Source organism: Pseudophryne corroboree, chromosome 5 (assembly GCF_028390025.1).
Source record: "Pseudophryne corroboree isolate aPseCor3 chromosome 5, aPseCor3.hap2, whole genome shotgun sequence".
NCBI classification, from domain to species: Eukaryota; Metazoa; Chordata; class Amphibia; order Anura; family Myobatrachidae; genus Pseudophryne; species Pseudophryne corroboree.
Window position 1 is genome coordinate 272,115,119 of NC_086448.1, and position 17,124 is coordinate 272,132,242.

Sequence of the window (17,124 nt, forward strand, 5' to 3'; positions counted from 1 at the left end):
GCTGGTTTTCCATCCCAATCCGCTCTTGGGTGGCACCTGTAAGTCACAGTCTTAGTGTGATCCCATGGCACAAACCATGGCCAGTAAAAGGGCATTTTAACTGGTAGCAGCTAGGACCCTCAGAGTCAGGGTGCAGGCAGCGCTGTGTGGGTGCCTGGCTGATGTGCCTCCCATGGTAAAGCATCCTGGGCTATTACAGTTGCTGCTGTGGTAGTTATTATTATTATTATTATTATTAAGTTTCTTATATAGCGCTGCAAATTCCGTTGTTGCTGTTACCACTAGTGTGGTGCTTGCTTGCGGTGGGATTTCCACTAGAGCTGCATCTGGGTCTCTGCCAGATGTCATCTAGCAGCCTAACCATTAGTATTTTTTGCTGGAAAATCTTCCACCAGGATGCGGCACTCAGGGCAGCACAGCTCATTCCTGGAGCTGACCCTGCACTCTAGGCAGCAGCAGGTGTGCTGGTATGGCAGCATCCCGGCAGTTGTGTCCAGCCACTCCAAAGGCACACAGAGCACTCCAGCGCTCAGGCCAGCACACCTTCTGCCCCTGCTGCCTGTAGAGCATTGTCCACTTCAGGAATGAGTGCTTGGGAAAGTAGGAGCCGCGACCCAATTTCCAAGATGGCAGCTAGCTGAGTGAACTCACGCAAGTTCCAGGGGAGGAAGCTTGAACTGAGGGCCGTGGGACCACACCCGAGTCACGCCGGGAAAGGGTCCAAAATTGAGGCATAGCTTCACCCACAATGTAGGCATGAGCGGGAATCAAGAGGCAGGACTCTAGCGGTCGGCTCAACAGATCCCAGAGAGACGGTAAGTGGTGGGAGACAGTGCCAGCTCCAGAGCTACTAGCACAGCGGTGGCCAACCTGTGGATCTTGAGCCTCATGTGGCTCTTTCTTTATTCAAATGTGGCTCCCGACACTCAAAGTCACATGACCACAACAGATCCGGAAACTGCTGCACTCCAGCCAGACAGTCAGCAGCAGCACTACGGGGACTGAGAACTGAGAGAGCCAGATACTAGAGGTGAGACACCCACTGGCAAACAGAGGACACATAAGCGGCTGCTGCAATGGCACGAGGTGTGGTTTTTTTGGGGGGGCTGTAGTGACACATGAGGGTCCTGGCAGGAGTGACACAAGAGAGTGCTGGCAGGAGTGACTCATGGGGGAGATGGCTGGAGTGACATACTGTAGGAGTGTGCTGGCAGGAGTGACTCATGGGGGAGCTGGCTGAAGTGACACAGCAGGGTATTGGTCGGAGTGACACGTGGGAGCTGAAGTGTATTATGTGAATCTGGCTTTTTCAATATATTTTATGTGGATCTTTCTCAATTATTTTATGTGGAAGTGGCTTTTTAAATGTATTTTATGTTGGATCTGGCTTTAAAAATTTATTTTATGTGGATCTGGTTTTTTAAATGTATTTTATACCAGAGGTGTGGCCTAGCAGGCACAAGGCCACACCCCATTTTTGCATGTGCGCCTGCGACTTGATGTCGGCTCTTTGACGTGCCTAACAAAATGTTTGGCTCTTTGTTTCTGACTGGTTGGCCACCCCTGTACTAGCAGCCTGAGCGAGAAATTTTGCAACCATGTATTATATCAAACTATATATATATATATATATATATATATTATTATTTTTTTACACCCTCCTCTACACACAATTAGCAACCTTACACATAACGTCTGAGCCGAATGCTAAGTGCTCAGCGCTGCCCAGCTGAAAACAAATGTGTGCATGTTGCGACATAATCCTGCCATTCCCGGGATTGGCCACCCTATTATCACTCCTTGCTCTGATGTACAAGCGTGTGTCTGAATGTGCGAGGACAGGGACACCCACTTTGTGCAACTTTAGATGGAACAATCCCACTTTGAAACTTGCACCAGCCTCATGCTAAGTGCAGATTCTCTATCAGATTATGGCCACCAATGTAAGTTATTAAGCATCGGAGAATGCAACTCGTAACACATTCATAAGACTGTGGGGTCTATGTACTAAGCTTTGGAGAGAGATAAAGTACCAACCAACCAGCTCATGTCATTTTTCAAACACAACCTGTAACATGGCAGTTAAGAGCGGATTGGCTGGAACTTTCTCTTTCTCCACAGCTTGGTAACTAGACCCGTGTACAGTATCTTGGTGCATCTGAACAACCACCTCCCTGTTACAGCCCAGTTACAGGTAATAATTTCCAATACATTTCTGATACAATGCATCTCAATTACTACTGCGACATCATGTATTGCATGCACAGTGACAATTTTTAGGGATTTCCGCACACCTCTAGTAGCAACAAATTACGCAACTGCTGGGGACCATTGGCTCAGGGTCTTCATGTTGCTGTTTTGCTTTCCTTCTCTTTTGCTACAGGCTCTAGATGAGCACTGAAGCAGGATGCACTCTTGCTAAACGTATTTGGTTTGGAATTGCACAAAATAAAAACATTAATTTGGGGTTTACCTAGAACAAGTGATGAGGCCAAGGACCTGAGCCGCACAGCTAAATGGCCGCCACTGCATAGAAAAAGTTAAACTTCCCTTGCTACAGAGCCATCAGGGCAAGTAAGCCAAATGTGGTCTGAATATGTAAAAGTGTAATGGGTACATTTTTAAAACCTGTTACAGTTAGAAGTAGCGCCTGAGAAGTATATGGTAACAGCAGCACCAAGTTCTGGTGTTAGGACTAGAAAAAAGAATGAAAATGTTTTAGTGTATTTCAACTATGGGCAATTAGCCATCGCCAACCAGGTGGTGTTGCAGCAGCGTAACCATGCATACCCAGAATCTGTTCCAGGTGCCAGTGTAGTAGCCGGATGGTGGCAGTAACTTAACCTGTCTCAACACAGGCAACTGATGTTGAAAGGCAATCCCTATACACTAGGAATAGCTCACTATTCTGTACAAACAGAGTAAGCCCATACAGTCACAAGCAGTTTATGGTCGGTTCCATATTGCCTCTGGGACTGGGTGCTGTTTCTTCCATATGCACCTCCTTGCAGCATTTTGGTAATAGGGAATGCTTAGAGCTGTTGTGAATCCTCTGCCTGCCCAGTGCATGTCTGGCACTTATTTAATGACACAGCACATGTGCTTGCTCACAACACTGGCTATTAACACAGTTCACACTTTTTAATATCACAGCCAGATCTGCTTCTGGAGGTAGCAGACAGATGATCTTCCGGTCCTCGGCTCCCAACTGTCATTTTGTGAACACGTGGTTGGAGCACCATTTATTATATGCAACGAGTTTTATTATTCACAAGTTTTATTACTCGTTGATAAATGAGCCCCTTTGTTTGTATTTGTGATTTCAAAAGTACCTTCAGCGAGAGATCCTTGCCCATTGCATCATTACAGTACATGCCAGAGTTCCTTTACTTACAGTATTGTGCCTTCATTTTTGACTACTGTCTTTACCTTTACTATGCCATCTGTTTGACACCTGGAGTGACCACTGTTTGAATACCCCAAAAATACTTTCTATTTGAATGGCACCTGAACAATTATTGACTGTGACCTCACATCTGCTAACTGTATACCATTTGCTTGGGTACCGATTGTGCTTTAGTCTTGCTGCTCTGATCATATATTGCCATTACTCACTTGTTTGGATTAATGCTGCACTGTATAAATAATACTTCTAGTCTAACTACTGGGGATAACCAAATACTAAGGAACAGATAGTGTTCCATGGGAAGGCATTTGGTATGGGTGAAGGGTCACCATGGTTGGTTTCGATACCCGAATTTTGATAGCCCTAATATCACTTACATCACAAAAACACACATGGCAAGTGCAAAAGCTACGCTTGGATGAATGATTGTGATGACACCAGCATTTTAGAAACTGAAAAGTCCGGCATCAAACCGGCACAAATCACAGTATTTTATTAAATTCATTTCACACACTGAAATAAGAATCCTGTCATTGACATCATTCTTTTGCCTGTACTCTGCAGTTGCAACACTTTTAGAAATCATTACAATAATTTAACAGTTACATACAACTTGAATGGAAAGTTTATTTTTATTAGTATGGATATTAAGCCACGATGAGCCATCATATGTCCATTGTGTAAAGAAAATGACATAGAAAACAGATCTGCGCTTAAAGAAACTAATCTCCACTATACAGGACAAATATGTTAGCGTGTTCTAAATCCTTACGTTAAGATTTGTCTGAAATTAGAATTCTTCAACGAAGAAAAAAAGTTACTTAATATTGGACTTAACTGTAGTTTGCGTATTACCATGAAGCAGAAGGGGCCTACATAATTCAATTATCATTTATTGTAACTCCTAGAAGTGTAAACTTGTGTTCTGCAAAATAATATTTCAGTAAATAAGGACTTGGTTGTTACTGTATAGCAGGCATGTCCAAACTGCGGCCCTCCAGCTGTTGAGAAACTACATATCCCAGCATGCCTTGACACAGTTTTGCTGTCAGAGAATGCTAAAGCTGTGTCAGGGCATTCTGGGATGTGTAGTTTCTCAACAGCTGGAGGGCCGCAGTTTCAACATGCCTGCTGTATAGGTTTCTACTGAGTCTGACCATTGTGAAAAACCAGTGTTGTTCAGCCTTATACTTCAGCTCATGCATCTTTCATTAAAAGCAAATCTATTAAGCAAAGTACAGCCATTACATATTGAGGTCCAGATTGACAGCTCTGCTTCATATTGAAATAGAGTGGAACCTAATGTACAGTATCTTAGGCACCTTGATCAGCACATGACACTTCGGGCTGGATTCTGAGGCGGGAGTAATGCAAAAATGAGCAAGTCACTGTGCACCTTGATAAAACCATGCTGCACTGCAGGTGGGGCAGATGTAACGTGTGCAGAGAGATTTAGATGTGTGAGGAGCGTGTCCAAACTGAAATCTACATAGCAGTGTAAAAATAAAGTTGTCCAGCATTTGTGCGCTACTTGCAATAGCAGCCAATAGCTACTCTGCATGCAAATAAAATGTATGTGCACCCCTTGCATTGTTACATGGTTTGGCCAGGAGCACAGTTACTTGCTCCTTTTTTGCTATACCCCCACCTCAAAATCAGGCACTTCATTGTACACAGGGACAGACAAGTAACTTCCAGTATGCATACATGCCAAGTCTTCCAGTAATGGTGGAGTCATAGGTTCACTGCTCCCATAAAAACAACACCAGTACACTCTGTAAAAATCTTATTTCTTACAGGAGAGAATCATATTTTTGTAACAAAATGGCCTAGTGTTTAGGGATTTGGCTGGGTGCATAGGGTGGAATACATCCTTTTTTACCGATGACCGAGATCCCGGCTGTCATGATCCCGACAGCGGGATCCCGGCCACCAGTATGCCGGCAGCAGGGCGAGTGCTTGCGGGCTTGCTGTGCTCGCCATACTGCGGGCACGATAGCTTGCTGCGCTCGCCACAGGTTATATTCTCCCTCCATGGGTGTCGTGGGCACCCATAGAGGGAGAAAAGCCTGTGGCGTCTGTATTTCGGTGGCGGCATTACACAGTCTGTCAGGATTCTGTCGTCGGCATCCCAACAGGCGGTCTCGTGATCGCCTCCCCATAGGGTATACTGTTTGTATTATCTCTGCAACTGCCAATTCCAGAAGGGTAATTGTGTACAATGCATCAAAAACATTATACTATAATGTGCTATGATGATCCAGATTATATCATGGTAAACATATCTAGCAGTTACAATAAAACCTACACAATGTTTCAAAGGGGATGAATCACTACAGTTCTGCATATTTTAAGAACAGTTTATTTTCTGTAATATACTTACAAGTATCCACAGGAACTATTCGTGCCCAAGACTAAACCAATTGCCAGTTAAAAGAACAGAAGGGCCTCTTATTGTAGTAGTAGTATTATTATTATTATTATTATTACAGCTGTTGCATGGCTACTTTTTCTTTTTAATTATGAAGATGGGTCTATACATGATACAATGCTTGATCCATCCATGAGGGCCCAGTGGGCATTGGGGGGCCCAGATTACTCTAATTGGACAAACACTATGGGAGACGGGGACCTAGACTAATATTGCCTAGAGCCTATAGGGCTAAATCAGGCACGGGATGATAACCAACCCTCATAAAGTTGAAGTCATTATTGCAGTTAACTACTCTCCAAACCAAACTGTTTTACAAAGTACTTAAACGTGTTGAATTATAAAGTGATACAAAAATGAACCATTTGAACATGATACAAAAATGAACCCAACAGTTATCTCTGCTTTGATAGATTTTATGACACTGGTAAACAGACCCAACACAGAATTTCCTTTCTTTCCTAACTTTCACCGTAGTCTATTGAAAATGGATAAACATTCACTTTAACAATAACATATATACAAAACATTAATTACAGCATACTTTGTGTACCATAATGGCTGATATTAATTACCCGTAAAGTAAAAGAATATTTACTAATTTAAAAAAAAAAAAAAATTAAAAAAAATCTAAAAAAAATTGCATAGCTGCAACATTATGGTGCCTTGATTTTCTTGTTCAGAACCTGTAACACAAAGGACACCCACTTGCATTAACCCTTTCATCCCTGAGTTTTAGAGCTTGCCTGTACTTCGTAAGTGATTCGAACTTACAAGAGTAAAACTAAGCAGATCTTACGCCATATTACCATATGCACTTTAGTACTTTCAGTTGATTATATGAACAATATAGATCACAAAAATAAATTATTATATTCCATTTGCATACTTTACTATGCAACAGTGGGTTTGTCCACTTTAAACTAATTGCAATATATGTAAAGTAGCTGTACTGGCTTGCCCTGCTCCATGTAAGCCAATTAAAACACGGCTGCATTGCAATGCATTGAAGTATCCAAGGCCGTTTCACAAGGAGTAATAGGTTAGATGCAAGTTCACTGCTGCACTGTGTAAAAGCAAACCAGGAGACGCAGAGCCACCAGCACTTCTCCTTTGGATTAAATCTATAGTTTGTCAGTGCTCTCTGCATATTGAGGACAGTCTTTTTTCTATATAAGGCTATGTCTGTCTATAAAACAGCTTCAAATGCCTACATTTCTTTGAAGCAATCACCGATTATTAAAAACATACACCTTTATTATAATGTCCCTTAAACTTTTCATTTTTACGAATTTTTCAGTTTTGCAACAGTTCCTGTAGGGGAATTCAATTGTTTACACACTGTGTTAATTAATGGGCACCTGACGGAACAATTCAATTATAGATCCGATTAGCCAGGAATGCCGCAGATGCTCACATTACTGCTCGCAGCTTCCTGAAATCCATTTCTTCAAGGTGTTATATAGCAAACACAGTCAAAAACAGTTCAAATGATTCAAAGCTTTTTACTGTATTGAGGGGCACTATGGGCCTATAACAAGCTAAAATATGTAATAATTCTACACCTCTAAGGTCAACAATATTATTGCATTAATGGAAGTACTTGGAAACCTTACATTGAAAAAGAAAATATACAAACAAAAGAAAATACTGTACATTTAAGTACAATGTCTTATCTTCATGTTAAAGCATATGTTTTCCCTACTTTTGTAAGCAGACCAAACGGTTAAAAGATTATTCACTTCCTTTTGAACAAATGGAATGATCACATACTGTAGTTATAAAGTACACATGGTGCCTTTGCAGATATACATTGGCAGTTGTCTGTGTAGAAGGAAGTTTATTCTCTACCCAGTGCAGATTACAAAGCCACAAAAACAAACTTATAGCTTTTCAAACCTAATACCTAAATAAGTTAAAGAGGAGTTGACTAGGCAAAAAAGTATTGTTTCTTTCATTTGCTGGGGGATGCACAGATTTTTAAGCGGGGAATAGACAGGGGTTAAGCCTGCCCAAAAGTAAAATTAGGAATTTCAATAGGAAGAAATGATCTAAAATTGACAAAACAGGATTCACTAGTCACAGACTTTTTGTCCCTTGAATTCTATTAGTTACTGAAATGAGGGGGATGGAAGTGAGCCATATGAACACTAGGGAGGGCAAGGTCAGTACTGAAGACCACCTAGATGGTGAACAGGTATGTTAGTTACTCAGATACATTTTAAAATATAAGGTCCTGACTGACACAATCTAATGAACTGCAATCTGTCCTTTAGGACCGTATTTGGCCAACCCTACTGTAGGCAGTGCTTAGAAAAAAAACGTTGTAGCTACATTTCATGGGCAGCATACAGGCAACGTTCATAAGGGGATTGTAATCTTTTCTCAGAAGTCTAAAATGGCAGAACAATTTATATTTGAATAAAGCAGACCTTGAACAATCTATTAAGAAGTCTGGTTTGATAGAAAGGTAAACTACAAAAAGTATGCAAAATAACCCAAATAACCCAAAGGAACGGGTATAACCCAATCACAACCAAACGCTCTTACTTTTTTTATACATGTATTAATTAGAGGCATCTCTATGGGCAATAATCTGTTAGATGAACGTTTTCCCAAAGTGTACTTCACAGTTCCAAATGTTTATATTTGGTTTGCCTGTGTGGTTAGGCCGGACCAATCCATTGTATTTTCCACCTAAAGCAACAAAGTGGTCAGGAACACCCCAGTGTCCACTACTTCAAATATATATAATTCAAAAGTATTTATTACTCAACATTTTACTTGATTGTTACTTAACTACAGTAAATTTATTTAAGTTATCTCACTGTAGAACTTTAAGATTCTCTTTTGGCAAATTTATTTTCACACTACTAATAGAATATAACAATAATATTATTAAATTAAAAGAATACTTCTGAAATAAACCAAAGTTATCACATATTGTAATATTATATTAGGCAAATCAGGTTATGAGCACTTCTCTACAGAAATATTGAATTAATTGCTTTGTATTTGCTCCAATTTGGCACCTGTTATTAGCACATCTTATTAAAAATTGTAATAAATATTACCAGATGGCCAATACTGAATACTTGATTATAAAAATAATAATGTTATTTAGATGTTGGGTCTTAATCTTCACCTTTCATTAACAATAATTAAATGTATTGTAATATTATATTTCATTTACAAATCGTTGGCATACACATATCTAAGGTTTATCTGTGAAAGTGACACTTTCCTTCTCATGTATGTGGCATGCACTTCATGATGAATATATATATATATATATATATATTTATTTACGTGTGGTCCGGCTCTCCCAACTCCGTACAGTATCTGCCGGGTGTCCGCACAATGATAATGTCGTATATGGTCCACGAGAAGATGTGGCACTCCTGGGCTTAAAAGAATCACTCTACTGCCAAATTTTCAGCAACTGTATATATATATATATATATATATATTAGATTATTTAGCATTTTCATATTGATACTTTACCGATGTATTAAATGTACAACTTCATCTTTATTAAAGTATATTTATATATTACATACTATATTTAAAGCCGCATTACCCTTTTAATCTTAAAAGTTACTAACCTGCACCTTTCACTCCCTTAACCCCAGGACCTGCTTCATGCTACAGTTCCATGGTTTGTCTCAAAGTCCTGGCCGAAAAACCAGGGCTTTAAGGCACTGTAGGGAAAACGGGAGGACCAATGAGAGATAAGAATTACAAAAGACTGTGGTATCTGACTGATCTTCCCACCCACCCGTCCCCCCCAAAGCCATTTTAAAGTTGTGAACTTAATTGTTTTGCTATTTTTGTATTACACAAACCATGGCACCCTTAGGTAAAATGCGTACATGAAGTGGCCCCAGGGAAGAAGAATAGTAACATGTAAGCATAGATACCAACATTTACTAATAGTTTCGAGTAACATGATGCACACCCTCCAACATACTACAACAAAAATCGATGCAAATTCGGAAAAGGGGTGTGGCCACGGGTAAAGGCGGCATGGCCATGCAGCTTTGCCATAGAAATCTATAGGACATGGGAGACACTGAAATTGGTACAAGGCCCCTTTTGGCTGGTACAGACCATAAAAAAACGGCACTGTACCGCCCAAAAAGGTACAGTTGGGGGGTATGATGATGCATCTCATCACACACAACAAAGTCTAAGCTAACAGTTTGTCTTGTGACCAGTTTACATTGAATTATACCATGCCTTTTGCATTTGTAGCTTCTCAATAAATATTACTTTATAAAGCCCAGAGAAAAATAATTCACTGTAAGGATTGCATTCCACATTTTTTTTGCAGATGATCAATATTGAAAACAGGGACATTACAACAGAGAAAATCTATAAATCTTGGAATTGTCTCTGGAAATTACTGGCATATGGCAATCATGTTTTAATTATTTTCCTGACTTATGTAAACAGGCCAACTGCTTCATATTTAATGGCACTTTGATGGCTTATGTTCCCTGACTGCATTCAGTATGCTGTACAAGTCAAAAGATGCAGGTTATGCTCATAATAAGAGGTTCTCTGAGATGAAAGGGTTAAGTGGTAAAAAGATATGTTTTACTATAGTCAGAACCCACAGGAGGCAACCAGTGAAAGTCCTTGTACTGTATGTAGACACTGAGCAGACACCAGAAAATGGTGGATATGGAAATCCTACAGTATACTAAAAGCAAAAACACTTGTACAATTTCACATTTTTGTCAAAGTACAAAAATTGGGTATGTACCATAAACCGTTTTGATTTTCAGTTTGGCATCTAAAAAGAAAAAAATATATTTATCAAGAATAAAAGATTTTTTCTTTTTTTTAGAGATGTCCTTATCTCAGTCCAGTCCACAATCTTATGGTTGAATTCCCTTAAGAAAAAAAAGTTTATTGGCTCCCGGCTGTATACATCTTATAAAACATTAACGCAGGGAAAAGTTAACTTTGGCCTACATTATACAATGTTCTTTAAAATAAATGGTGGGGCACAATTGTGTTCTCTTTTTCTTAAATCATATGTGCAGCATTTGGATATCCCTGTGTGTGTCCGTATATTAAATATTTGGCACACTGATCTCTGAGGAAAGCAACTGTATTCATTCATCATTAGAGGGTCCAGTCGACATAAAGATCTAAGGCGGGGAGACTTATAAATTGCCCCATTCAGGAAATCCGCAGAAGATTGTTCCTCAGGTTAATCAGTTCATACAAGGAGGGAGATAAAGCTAGAGGAAAGAAACAGACAGTATTATTAGTGAACATATTACAAACTGTATATGATACATATATGATACATATTCATTTTATATCTAGCCAATATGTCTGGATTTTCCTTTTCCCCCTCCATCTTTTATGTGACACCCCATGCATTCCATCAGCACAACAACCACATAAAAATCAATAATTGAATGGTTAAAAGCATATAATGGAAATTGGACGCAAGGCCTTCTTTTTGGTAAAAATACATTATCTTACTGATATATAAAATGTGGTTTCTATAAACTCTCCAAAAACAACTCTTCGGCCTATAGCAATTTAAGAGGTTCACGCAACCTCTTCAGTAAGCAGTAAACAAGGAGAAAAAGGAATATGGCGCTCCATTCATCAGTGATTTCCCAAGACAACAATTTCAACAGTGTCCTGTTGGTAATATGTATGAGTGGCACAACGTGCTGCTAAAAATTAGTTTGTAAATTATATATAAAGTTTCCAAGGTACACCAGTTGAATCCTTCCAATTCTTATATCCTTTATTCTTTCCCCACAAGATTTTGTACTTACTATGGGCCTAATTCATGTTTGTATGCAATGGTAGATGTTCATGCAAGGGAGCAATTATCAGGAAACTGCATGTGCTGTAATCACAAAGCCATGTGTCAATGTGCGGCTGCGATCCCACTCGCAATGAGCATTTCATGGAGGAGTGACTAACAGGAAGTGACCATTTGGAGGTGTTAGTGGGGAGTGGTTAGAAAAATGCAGGTGTGTCATGGCCGTTTCGAGGCATTTATCTGCCATTGGCTGGGAGCTTGTACATGCAAAAACATCGTGACTGCATCGCTACTAATGCGTCCAGTCTACGTAGCCACAGGCCAACCCTTAACTTCGTTGTTCCTCATTTTTGCATATAGACTGCAAATGTGTACGCAATTGTGAATGAGTCTACGATGGCTCCAGTGGGCATCTCTTTTCATCTCTTCAATTGCTAACATTAGCAGATCCACAGCCCAGAAAAAAAAGGATTTTAATACCTACCGGTAAATCCTTTTCTCTTAGTACGTAGAGGATTCTGGGGACACTTCAATAACCATGGGGTATAGACGGGATCCGCAGGAGACATGGGCACTTTAAGACTTTAAAAGGGGTGTGAACTGGCTCCTCCCTCTATGCCCCTCCTCCAGTCTCCAGTTATAGGAACTGTGCCCAGGGAGATGGACATTTAGGGGAAAAAGGATTTATTTTGATTTAAACTAAGGTGAGATATACACCAGCTCACACCTCAAACATGCCGTATAACATGGCATTTAACCCAACGCATGCAACGGCATGACTAATGACAGCAACAGGCTGACTATATACGCAACACAACACGTGTGTAATCATAACCAATAACTGCAGATGCAGTACGCACTGGGACGGGCACCCAGCATCCTCTACGGACTAAGAGAAAAGGGATTTACCGGTAGGTATTAAAATCCTATTTTCTCCTTACGTCCTAGAGGATGCTGGAGACACTTCAAGAACCATGGGGTTTATACCAAAGCTCAAGAACGGGCAGGAGAGTGCGGACGAGTCTGCAGCACCGATTGAACAAACAAGAGGTCTTCCTCAGCCAGGGTATCAAACTTGTAAAACTTTGCAAAAGTGTTTGAACCCAACCAAGTAGCTGCTCGGCAAAGCTGTAATGCCAAGACCCCCCGTGCAGCCGCCCAGGATGAGCCCACCTTTCTGGTAGAATGGGCCTTCAACGATTTCGGTAACGGCAATCCAGACGTAGAATGAGCTTGCCGAATCGTATTACAGATCCAGCGTGCAATAGTCTGCTTGAAAACAGGAGCCCCAATCTTGTTGGGATCATACAGGACAAACAGAGCCTCCGTTTTCCTAATCTTAGTCGTTCTGGCTACATACATTTTCAAAGCTCTGACCACATCTAGAGACTTCGATTCCTCAAAGACGTCAGTAGCCACTGGCACCAAAATAGGTTGGTTCATGTGAAACGATGACACCACTTTAGGCAGAAATTGCGGACGAGTTCTCAACTCCGCTCTATCTTCATGAAAGATCAAATAGGGGCTCTTGTGAGACAAAGCCTCCAATTCAGACACCCGCCTTGCAGAGGCCAAGGCCAACAGCATGATCACTTTCCAAGTGACGAATTTCAACTCTACCTCACGTAAAGGTTCAAACCAATGAGATTGCAGGAACTGCAACACCACATTAAGATCCCACGGTGCCACCGGGGGCACAAAGGGAGGCTGGATGTGCAGCACGCCTTTCACGAAAGTCTGAACTTCTGGAAGGGAAGCCAATTCTTTTTGAAAGAAAACTGACAAGGCCGAAATTTGTACTTTAATTGAGCCTAAGTTTAGGCCCGCATCCACCCCTGCTTGCAGAAAATGGAGAAAACGGCCCAGCTGAAATTCTTCCGTAGGAGCCCCCTTGGATTCACACCAAGACACATATTTCCTCCAAATACGGTAGTAATGTTTCGCCATTACCTCTTTTCAAGCCTGAAGCAGTGTGGGAATTACTTCACCGGGAATACCCTTTCAGGCTAGGATCCTGCTTTCAACCTCCAAGCCGTCAAACGAAGCTGCGGTAAGTCTTGGTACACGCACGGCCCCTGCTGTAACAGCTCGTCTCGTAGAGGAAGAGGCCAGGGATCTCCTATGAGTAATTCCTGAAGATCTGGATACCAGGCCCTCCTTGGCCAGTCTGGAACAATGAGGATTGCATGAACCCTTGTTCTTCTTATGATCTTTAACACTTTTGGAATGAGTGGAATTGGAGGGAACACATATATCGACTGAAACACCCACGGTGTCACTAGGGCGTCCACTGCTATTGCTTGAGGGTCCCTCGACCTGGAACAATATCTCGGAAGTTTCTTGTTGAGACGAGACTCCATCATGTCTATTTGAGGAATTCACCAAAGACTTGTCACCTCTGTGAAGACCTCTTGATGAAGACCCCACTCTCCTGGATAGAGATCGTGTCTGCTGAGGAAGTCTGCTTCCCAATTGTCCACACCCGGAATGAAGACCGCTGACAGAGTGCTTACATGCCTTTCCGCCCAGCGGAAAACTTTTGTGGCTTCTGCCATTGCCGCTCTGCTCTTTGTTCCGCCCTGACAGTTTACGCACGCCACTGCTCTTACGTTGTCCGACTGAATCAAGACGGGCAGATCGCGAAGATGTTCCGCTTGTAGAAGGCCGTTGTAAATGGCCCTTAATTCCAGAATGTTTATGTGTAGACAAGCTTCCTGGCTTGACCATTTTCCCTGGAAATTTTCCCCCTGTGTGACTGCACCCCAGCCTTGGAGACTCGCATCCGTGGTCACCAGGATCCAGTCCTGGATCCCGAATCTGCGTCCCTCTAGGAGGTGAGAGCTGTGCAGCCACCACAGGAGTGAGATTCTGGTCTTGAAAGACAGGATTATCTGTCGGTGCATGTGCAGATGGGATCCGGACCATTTGTCCAACAAGTCCCACTGAAACACTCTGGCATGGAATCTGCCAAACTGAATGGCCTTGTAGGCCACCACCATCTTCCCTAGCAACCGAGTGCATTGATGAATCGACACTCTTGCCGGCTTCAGAATCTGTTTGACCAGGTTCTGAATTTCCAGAGCCTTTTCCACTGGAAGAAAAACTCTCTGTAATTCCGTGTCCAGAATCATACCCAAGAACGACAGTCTTGTCGTCGGAACCAACTGTGATTTTGGCAAGTTTAGGAGCCAACCATGTTGTTATGGAATTGTCAGGGAGAGCATCATGCTCTGCAGTAATTGCTCCTTGGACCTAGCTTTTATCAGGAGATCGTCCAATTACGGGATAATTGTGACTCCTTGCTTGCGCAGGAGAACCATAATTTCCGCCATAACTTTGGTGAAAACTCTCGGAGCCGTGGACAGACCAAACGGCAACGTCTGAAATTGGTAATGACAATCCTGAACTGCAAACCTCAGGTAAGCCTGATGTGGAGGATATATGGGGACGTGTAAGTACGCATCCTTTATGTCGACCGACACCATAAAATTCCCTTCCTCCAGACTGGAGATCACTGCTCGGAGAGACTCCAGCTTGAATTTGAATTTTTTTAGATAGAAATTGAGGGATTTTAAGTTCAGAATAGGTCTGACCGAACCGTCCGGCTTAGGGACCACGAACAGGCTCGAATAAAAGCCTTCTCCCTGTTGTGACGGGGGCACCGTGACAATGACTTGATTTTGACATAGCTTTTGTATAGCACCGCATACCACCTCCCTGTCCGGAAGAGAAACTGGTAAGGCTGATTTGAAAAATCGTCGAGGGGGCACGTCTTGAAATTCCAGCTTGTACCCTTGGGACACTATTTCTAATACCCATGGGTCTAGGTACGAACGAATCCAGAAATGACTGAAGAGTCGGAGACGTGCCCCCACTGGTGCGGACTCCCGCAGAGGAGTCCCAGCGTCATGCGGTGGATTTGGTAGAAGCCGGAGAGGACTTCTGCTCTTGGGAACCTGCCACAGCCGGTGACCTTTTTCCCTTTCCTCTGAAAGCAAGGAAGGAAGACCCTCGTCCTCTTTTGTATTTATTGGGCCGAAAGGACTGCATCTGATAGTGGTGCGTTTTCTTTTGTTGTGCAGGAACATAAGGTAAAAAGGATGACTTACCCGCGGTAGCCGTAGATACCAGGTCAGCGAGGCCGTCACCAAACAAGTCACCACCTTTATACGGCAGAGACTCCATAGCCTTCTTAGAGTCAGCATCAGCATTCCATTGATGAATCCACAATGCTCTCCTAGCTGAGACTGCCATAGCCTTGATCCCAAAAGGCCAATGTCCCTCGCAGCTTCATTAAGGTAGGCTGCAGCATCCCTGATATGACCCAGTGTCAAAAGAATGCTATCCCTATCCAGGGTATCTAACTCAGATGACAAGTTATCTGCCCACTTTTCAATAGCGCTACTCACCCATGCCAAAGCAACGGCAGGTCTGAGTAGCGTACCCGTAGTGACATAAATGGATTTCAATGTATTTTCCTGCTTACTATCCGCAGGTTCCTTTAGGGCTGCCGTGTCAGGAGATGGAAGCGCCACCTTTTTGGACAGTCGTGATAGAGCTTTGTCCACATTGGGTCCTCCGTGATATGTAACACATCTTTTATCGCCACAATCATGTACTGAATGCTTTTAGCCAGTTTTGGATTTAATCTGGCATCACTATAGTCGACACTGGAGTCAGAGTCTGTGTCGGTATCTGTCTCTGCTATCTGGGCAAAAGAACGCTTTTGTGACCCCGAGGGGGTCTGAACTTGTGACAACACATCCTCCACGGATTTGTACCGACACCACAAACACACTGGGCATATAGGGGACAGACCCACAGTAAAGCCTGTCAGCGAAACACAGAGGGAGTGTGCCAGCTCAACCCAGCGCCTATCCCGGTTCTGAAACTTTTTATATAATGCCTCAGACCTGTTAGCACTTTTATATCATAAATCCAGCACAAAATTAACTGTGCCCCCCCCCCCCCCCCCTGTTTTGCACCCTGTTACTTGATACAGCAGTGTTGAGAAAGGACCAGCATCTCTGCAGCTCTGTGAAGAGAAAATGGCGCTGATGAGAGCGGTGAGGGCTAAGCCACGCCCCCTTAATGGCGCGCTTCAGCCCCGCTATTTTTTAAATTATATATACTGGCGGGGGTCCGGATTCAGTGCCTAGGCACTTAAATACCACATAGCCAGTCTTAACATGAGAATTTTATGCTGCTTAGGGCGCCCCCCCCCCATCCTGCACCCTGTAGTGCCGCTGTGTGTGTGGGAGCATGGCGCGCAGCGCGGCCTCTGTGCGTTACGTCAAAGCTGTCACTGAAGTTTTCTGATCTTCTTCTACTCACCAGTCTTCTGACTTCTGGCTCTGTAAGGGGGTGATGGCGGGCTCCGGGAACGAGCCTCTAGGCGTACCTAGCGTTCAGACCCTCAGGAGCTAATGGTGTCCTGTAGCCTAAGAAGCAGACCCTTGAAACTCACAGAAGTAGGTCATACTTCTCTCC

The 17,124-nt window shown here is 42.5% G+C and overlaps 1 protein-coding gene across 1 annotated transcript in view; it reads right to left on the minus strand.

The window, feature by feature from the left end:
- Positions 1–3,849: 3,849 nt before the first annotated feature.
- Positions 3,850–17,124, minus strand: part of ZNRF2 (zinc and ring finger 2) — a 244,950-nt gene continuing 231,675 nt past the window's right edge. Inside the window, exon 5 of the mRNA XM_063922340.1 lies at positions 3,850–11,089. The gene's annotated coding sequence lies outside the window, so the exon portion shown is untranslated. The remainder of the gene's footprint in view (positions 11,090–17,124) is intronic.